Source organism: Benincasa hispida, chromosome 8, assembly GCF_009727055.1.
Source record: "Benincasa hispida cultivar B227 chromosome 8, ASM972705v1, whole genome shotgun sequence".
In the NCBI taxonomy this organism is placed as follows: Eukaryota; Viridiplantae; Streptophyta; class Magnoliopsida; order Cucurbitales; family Cucurbitaceae; genus Benincasa; species Benincasa hispida.
In genome coordinates, this window is record NC_052356.1 from 29,647,310 (window position 1) to 29,655,519 (window position 8,210).

Genomic DNA, 8,210 nt, shown 5'->3' on the forward strand with positions numbered 1-8,210 from the left:
TGTCCAATATGCAAAGAAGATAACTTATCCTTCGGGATAAGAGGGAAAATATCATTTATGGGACATCGACGTTATCTTCCAGAGAATCATAGTTGGCGTCGAAGTAGACAACATGATGGGAAAAGTTGAACGTAGACCTCCACTAGTCGTAATGAATGGAGAAGAGATATTACAACAAATAAATACGCTAAACTTTTAATGTGCTTAGCAAACATCCATCGAAGCAAGATAAAAAAAGAAAGCGAATTCTAAACTGGACTAAAAAAGTATTTTTTCCAACTTCCATATTGGTCCAGACTATTGTTACGACATAAATTGGATGTAATGCATATTGAAAAAAACATATGCGACAATTTAGTGGGCACATTTTTAAATATTGAAGGAAAGACAAAGGATACAACGAACGCTCGATTAGACTTACAAGATTTGAAGATAGAAAATGACCTACACTTGATACAGGTCGATAACAGATTTGTAAAACCACACGCAGTATACACATTAACAAATGGTGAATAGATTTCGTTTGTAAGTATTTGAAATCAGTAAAATTCCCTGATGGATTCGTATCTAAATATTCACGATGTGTCAATGACAAAGATGGAAAAATATCGGGGCTGAAAAACACACGACTGTCATGTGTTACTTCACAGACTACTCCCTATTGGTATTCGAGCATACCTACCGAAGAACGTATCCACTGCTATTGTTGAGTTGTGTACATTCTTTCGTGACTTAGGTGCAAAGACAATATATGTAAGTGATTTGAATAGACTACAAGCAGACATCATAGTCTACTTTGTAAATTGGAGAGAATATTCCACCTGCCTTTTCGATGTAATGGTACACCCGTCTTATCTTGAAATTGGCTATCCTTTTGTCGTGGGGGGTGGGTAGAGTTTCATTACACCCATCTTGTCCTTGAAATTGGCTATCTTGTGTATTTTATGAATGTTTACGAAGTTTAATGTGGTTAGGGGTGAGATTGAGATAAACCATTTTGGGGACAAATTTGAGTTTTATGTGTGTTGGTCATTGTTTACTCATTTTGTATGTTCTTGATGTTCAGGAGGTTCCATGTTTGTCGTGGGGGTGGGTAGAGTTTCGTTACACCTGTCTTATCCTTGAAATTGGCTATCTTGTGTATTTATTAATGTTTATGAAGTTTAATGTGTTGGGGGGGGGGGGGGGCAGGGGGTTGAGATAAACCATTTTTGGGACGAATTTGAGTTTTATGTGTGTTGGTCATTGTTTACTCGTTTTGTGTGTTTTTAATGTTCGGGAGGTTCCATGTTTGTCCTGAGGGTGGGTAGAGTTTCATTACACCCGTTTTGTCTTTGAACTTGGCTGTCTTGTGTATTTATGAATGTTTACAAAGTTTGAATGTGTTGTGGGTTTTCCAGGAGATTTTGGACTAGGTATAAGCAAAGACATGAAGAATTTTGTTTCCTTCATGCATTTCCAAGGGGGCAAATTATAAGGAATTATCACCACAGGCCACATACTATAAGAAGTGCTCATATTTCCAAACGGATTGAAGCCATCTAAAGCTAATCTCAAATGAACATTTCGAGGATCTAAAGCGAAATGAGGGAATTCACGATCAAAATGTTTCCACCCCTCTACATCAGCTGGATGTCACAATACATCCTCCGTTTCAACTCGCTTATCTTTATGTCATCTCATGTCAGAAGTGCCTTCTTTTGATGCAAACAATCGTTTTAATCTTGGTATCAATGGAAAATGACGCAATACCTTATGTGGTATTTTTTTACCCTTGCCATCATTAACTTTGTACCGAGACTCACCACAAACAGGGCATTGTTGCAAATCTGCAAACTCTTTCTAATACAATACACAATCATATTTGCATGCATGAATAGACTCATAACCTAGGCCTAAATCACGCAATTTTCGCTTGGCTTCATAAAAGGAAGTAGGTATAGAGGTGTCAGCTGGAAATGCTGCTTTTAACAATTCCAGCAACATGTTAAACGATTTGTTACTCCAGCCGTTCAGAACTTTGATATGCATCAACTTCACTAAAAAGTTCAAGGACGAAAATTACGAACACCTAGGGTATAATTCATTACGTGCTTCGGTCATTAAATCCTCGAATAAGTTCGTGGTATCTCTTTCTTGACCATTCAAGGACATTTCATTCTCAATTCTTTCTTCATTTGCATTTTCATTTTCAATTGAAACTTGTAAATCGTTTATAAGATTCAACATCTCATTTTCTTCGACAGCATTACTCTTTATACTATCTACTTCAACATCCTGAAATGAATGACTTGTATGACTTCTAGATAAGTTTACTGGCTCTCCATGATATACTCATTCACAATATGAGGGAGATATTCCATATATTAATAGATGTCGCTCCACAATATCTATCTTTTCCCAAATTGAATTCATACAATTCTTGCATGGACATCTTATTCGTCCGGAATCATTAACATGAAACCTTGTCATATCTAAGAACTGTGATACGCCTTCTCTATACTCCATTGATAATTTATTTCTTAGTTTAATCCATTCTTTATTCATCTTTAAAAATAAATATTTTCTGACCAACTTGTAATCTAAAACAATAACCTGGATTAGAAGACAAAGTACAAAGTATTATTAAGCATTGAGTTCTATAATTTTCATTTTTTAAGGCAAAATAAACACATAGGTCCCTAAACCATTTAAATTGCCTTAACAACTTTCAAATGTTTTATTTAGTACGTCTCCAAGCTTTCAATTTTGTGTCTAATATAGGCCTTTCATCTATTCAACATCTTCTAAAATTTACGAGCCTATTGGACACAAAATTTAAAGTTCAATTTTCTATTAGACACAAAATTTAGTTTTATGTCTAGTAGATTCTTTAAAAAAATTTAAAAATATTAAATGTGTTAAGTACCAAAATTGGAGGTTTAAAGATTTATTATATTTTTTAATTAACATAGGCCTTTCATTTATTCAACATTTTCGAAATGTTAAATCATGCATGCTTAGGCTCCAAATAAACCAACATCATATGACATGTTCGTAATAAAATTACTCTCAACAATTTCAGAGAAATTGTAAAACAAATATATTCTGCAAAATTGACGAGATATTAATGGGCATGATTGTTACAAAAAAAATTTCAGAGAAATTTTAATGGGCATGATTTTAATGACATAATTTGTACAACAATTTCAGAGAATTAACAAAAGCGAATACAATATTGAAACACATTTTAATGGGCATGATATGTACAACAATTTCAGAGAATTAACAAAAGCGAATACAATATTGAAACACATTTTAATGGGCATTTCACATATGATTTAAATAAATATACAAGAAAAAATAAAATGAAAGAATTACCAGCGAGAAGACGACAGCAGCGGCGGGCAATTGATTGCAGCTGCTGACCGAAGGTAGGAGCGGCGGTGGACGAAAAATGGGGAAAAAATGGGAGAGGGAGGAAAAGGAGTTGTGGAAAAACATTTTTTATATTGTAAAAGAAGAAATGAGAGATATGGGATAGGAAAAATGGAAGAAAAATTGGATGGGAAAAATGGAGAAAATGGAGAAGGAGGGAAAATTTTGGGAAGTGCGGCGGGGGGGGGGGAAGAATGGAGGAGTGGGAAAGGAGAAGGAGTCTAGTTTAAACCAAATCCCTCTCCCGACCCCGCCCGACGGTCAAACACGTTTTACTCGTCGGGGGTTCTCGACCTTTACTTTATCGGGAGAGACTGTCTCTTCCGACGACCTAATTCCCGATGCTCTATTTAGGCGTCGAGAGAACTCCTTTTTCTTGTAGTGTGTTCTCAGTGTATCACTCCTTAAGAGAAAATTTTGATCGTAAAACAAAAATGCAACATTCAAATACTACAAAGTAGAATAACCATATAATAGTTAGAAGGGTATTTGAGAATAACCATATAGTAGTTATCTATATTCAAATCCTATTTCCATTCCCTAACCAAACAGAATTCAACATTAAGAATCAAACCTAATATCTCATAAAAAAATTTAAAAACAAAATATTAATAGCAGACTTACTTCCTAAATCTGTAGATTTTTCATGTCGAAAATCCAACAAACTTCACATGGAGAGCTTTCTGAACATCGTTGTTGATTAGCAAGTGACTACCAATTGAGAAAACGTCATTCTACATCATACTTTCGCTCAATCCAAAAACCTAAAACGATAGGTGACACCAACAACTCATATTCTCACACCCAGAAATAAGAAACATAGATTGAAGATAGGACCCCAAAGAGAAAGGGCAAGTTTAATAGCATAGTACCTTTGAAGGATGAATTGGGCTCATAATAAATGAAAAATCAGACAAGAAGAGCCAAAATATCAGCAAGAAGCCAGTTGAGCCACAAACTGATACTCCTAAAATAATATAATTAAGAGTATAAGACAAACCCATAATTGGATTTTTCTCTACATTTCCATAACCAATCTTACAAATGCAAAATTTTCATCAACCAAACACCCTTAATTAAAGAATTTTTTTATACTAAGAAAAAAAATAGAGTACAGTCCTCAAGAAAAAATTAATAACCTGAAGAAATAGAATTGAAAAAACTTAGTTTTTTTCAATCCCCCACTGAAAATACAAGCAGCCAAGTCCAAGTGAAGTGATTTTTAAAGCTTAGCCAACAACTGGGGGTTCCTACATGTTGCAAAACTAAAGGTCAATTACAACAGAATGCAATCAATATATTATGGAAAACAAACCACAATAGAAGAAATGATTCCAGTTGGCAGCAAGACCAAGTAAATGTGAATATTTTATGGAATCAAGATATTGATGAATACTCTTATGTGGATCTACACAGCATAAGGCTCTCTCATCTGCTATAATATCTAGAGTTCATAGTTCAGATTGACTGCAAAATCATCTCATGAATATACCTCTTGCAAAATCATCAATCAACAATATTCATCCCATAGAAACGACTATGTCGATAGACAATTGTTTATCCAATACTATCAATACAAATCACATTCGATGCATCAAGTATCCAATACTGTCATTAAAAGTTGAAATAACAAAATTTGTAATATTTGTTATAGTGTCCACCAAATATGATATAAAGATACCACCAGATGACTTTTGTTTCTGAAAAATTGAACCAAGGCATTATGTATGAGATATTTTTCCTAAAACAAAGATCTCAAATCAAATAGGAAAACAACTACGATATTATGAGATAAGCAAATGAACAAAGTTTACCTGCTACACAAGTTGCCAACTTTCCAAACAACAAATTAACAAGGAAATAAATGACATTTGGGCCAACATTTATCATAAATAACAAGAAAATTGTTGTGATGTCTACATTGAAATAGCCCAAAAAGAGCAAGTAACTTCTCAAGTAAGTCAAAAGACGACGAATATATGAGAAAATCAAAAGAAGACACCAAAATCTCATAAACACTACCTTGAGCTCCTATCGCTTGACATTGACATGAGAGCAAAATTAAACTTACACAAAAAGAACAACTTGAAAATAAAAAGTGAACTAACAATTTACCTATGTTGAAATAGAAATTATTCAATGGTCAATAAAGAACAACTTATCATCTTGAAGATCTAGCTCATGAAAAATCAACATCAATGACAAGTAATCCAGGAAACTCAATTATGGTACCACATATTAGCACATTAACATAAATACGAATATCACAAAAATAGATCCCATCACTTAATTGGAGAAGATAACACACAAAACCAATACTATTAATTTATAGAAATCTATCTCAATCAGTTGTATTATGTAACTAAATTATGGATATCACAATCTAGTTAAGTAGGAAGCACAATTTCTATCACAAGATAACTATCAAGATTAACATACTAAAAGATCAATTGCTTTTAGCTTATAAGTTTTAAAGAAAGTTTTTATTTCTTTTTCTTTTCTATAGTGAGTGAAGTCTAGGCTTACTCTAAGCCAATTAAAAAATTCAGTGACTTAACTCTTCTGTGTTACTTGTCTACAATACCACCTAGAATTTTTCAAAAAAGAACATTAAAACTACAATGAGAAAAACATTCGTAGTTCTCGTTTTCAGTAGTGAACTCTGAAAACATAAACATATTTAGGATGGAAGTTTATTATTCGTTTATAGACTTTCATGAGAAAGATAACAAAAATAATGCTACGCTACAAAGAAAACCAGTAATGGAAAAGAAATGTTTTCATACTCCACTTGTAGGAAGCAATAAAAAAAAAAAAAACCCAAATGACACAGAATAGATCTAGATTTGTATATTTTCCAAACCTACAGTAGCCGTCGAAAGGATGAAGAAGAAGAAGCCTCATCAAAATCCTAGAAGGGATTGGTAAAAATAAAGCCCTAGCTAAATAGAGATTGCGGTTTAAATGTAGGACTGATGAAAATCAAAGGAACAAGGGAGAAAAATATAGAGGAGTAAGAAACTTACCTTCTTAGAAACGATAGAGAAGAAGTTGACTAGAGATGGATTAGGAAGAAGATGTAGTAGGCACGTGAACAACTATGGAGATGCTAGAACAAATGAATGAAATTTGTGGAGATGGAGGAGAACAATGTTCGGGTTGATGCCCTAAATCTCGTATGATTCTATAGTTTGTAAACACCTATATGAATAAATATTTTATGATGTAATAATATGAGATGTTTTATTCACTACAGTTTTTGAAATATGAGATATTTTAGTTGCATTAACCACAAACCAATAAACTAAGATCCCTTGTTATCGTTCTAACTTGAGCATGTATGTGATAACATACAAGTGGATCGTGCTTTAAGTGATAACCTAAATGGTCTATAGTATATAGATATAGGAGGGAAACCTTATCCTGATGACACTACGAGTGTGGCCCGCTTTGTAGATGTTACAAGTGTTATAAAGTGCTACAAATGGTCTGATCCTAACCATTCATGTATTAGACATGCGAGCGGGGATGCTCTATACAAACGAGTTTGTATAAGACCGGACCACGAAATGTTTAGTCTTGTTATATAACGTCGTTCATGACAGAGACTTTCATTTCACTAGGATGAACATAGATAACATGACCTTAATCCTGAGTGAGTTGGGAACTCTTGCCTATGAGGGCGATCCTTTGATTTGTATGGGTACGAGTGGCCAGATCGCCGACTCAAACCTACCACTTTGAGGATTTGTCTAATTGGGGAGCTGGGAACTCGATGGAATTCGCTCCTTCCCCAATTTAGGGGTAAGTAGATAAATTGCTCCCTTAAGGGCTGATTCCAAGGCTTGAACAATGTGGTGTCACACTTTCTCTTGGCCCGAGAAAGATTTACTCATAGTAGGACTATGATGTATTGTTCATTAGAGGAATCCGAGTACTTAAGGAGTTATATGTAATTACAGGGGCAAAATAGTAAATTGGTCCAACTGTATTTACAAGCGGTTTATGAAGAGTCGTCGTATTGTTGATTGGTTATATCCAATGGACACAAAAATACATCTGTAGTGCGAAGAGTGTAGTTGTCGGTCTTTAGTGGAATGCCCAGTAGTTAACGAATGGTGGATATCGTGATTAAAGAGTTTAGTCAATTATTTACGTACCGTTGGAGCTTCAAGCTACAAGTCCATAAGGTCCCCTTGGTAACTCAATGGATTCATGTTGAGAATCAGTTTTTGGGATAGTTTGAAGTGTTCAAATTAACAAGAGGAAATTTGATTATAACTAAATTGCATCAATTATATGAGATATAATTGAATTAATGTATTAGATAAACCAATTGGAGGAATTATTGTTAAATGTTATAAAGGAGAAAAAGAACTATGGTTTATATATTGCATGAGATGTGATATGAAAACTATAGGTTATGAATATATTATTTATTTGTAATTAAATAAATTATGGGATAATTTTCGATTTTTTCTCCCAATAACCAACTTAGTGAGAAGTTGTGATCAGTTATGGTAACTGATGGATAAAATGAAAATTGTTTTTCTTTGTTCACTATGCAATCATTAAGCGATTGATAATCGGATGCACAAAAGATATAGCTATACGATAGCTTGAGAACATAAACGATCATGCAACAAGTTTGCTATATGATAGACACTTGTGTTCTAAACGATCGGTACTCAGTCTATACGATAGACTCTAGTCATCTCTCGCTTACTCGATCGTCTATATGATCTGTCAATTCCTCCTTCCCTCTACCAAATCCATACAGAGCCCACAACTCC

At 34.0% G+C, this 8,210-nt stretch overlaps 1 long non-coding RNA gene across 3 annotated transcripts in view; it reads right to left on the reverse strand.

Moving 5' to 3' along the window:
* The window catches only part of LOC120082854, an 8,054-nt gene extending 1,517 nt beyond the window's left edge, over window positions 1-6,537 (reverse strand). The window contains exons 1-4 of one of the 3 annotated variants that reach the window (XR_005483304.1): window positions 6,444-6,537; window positions 4,557-4,667; window positions 4,290-4,384; window positions 3,361-4,181 (exon numbers count right to left, since the gene is read on the reverse strand). This is a non-coding gene — a long non-coding RNA (uncharacterized LOC120082854). The other 2 variants (XR_005483305.1, XR_005483303.1) reach the window with 2 other exon arrangements.
* Between the last annotated feature and the right edge of the window lie 1,673 nt (window positions 6,538-8,210).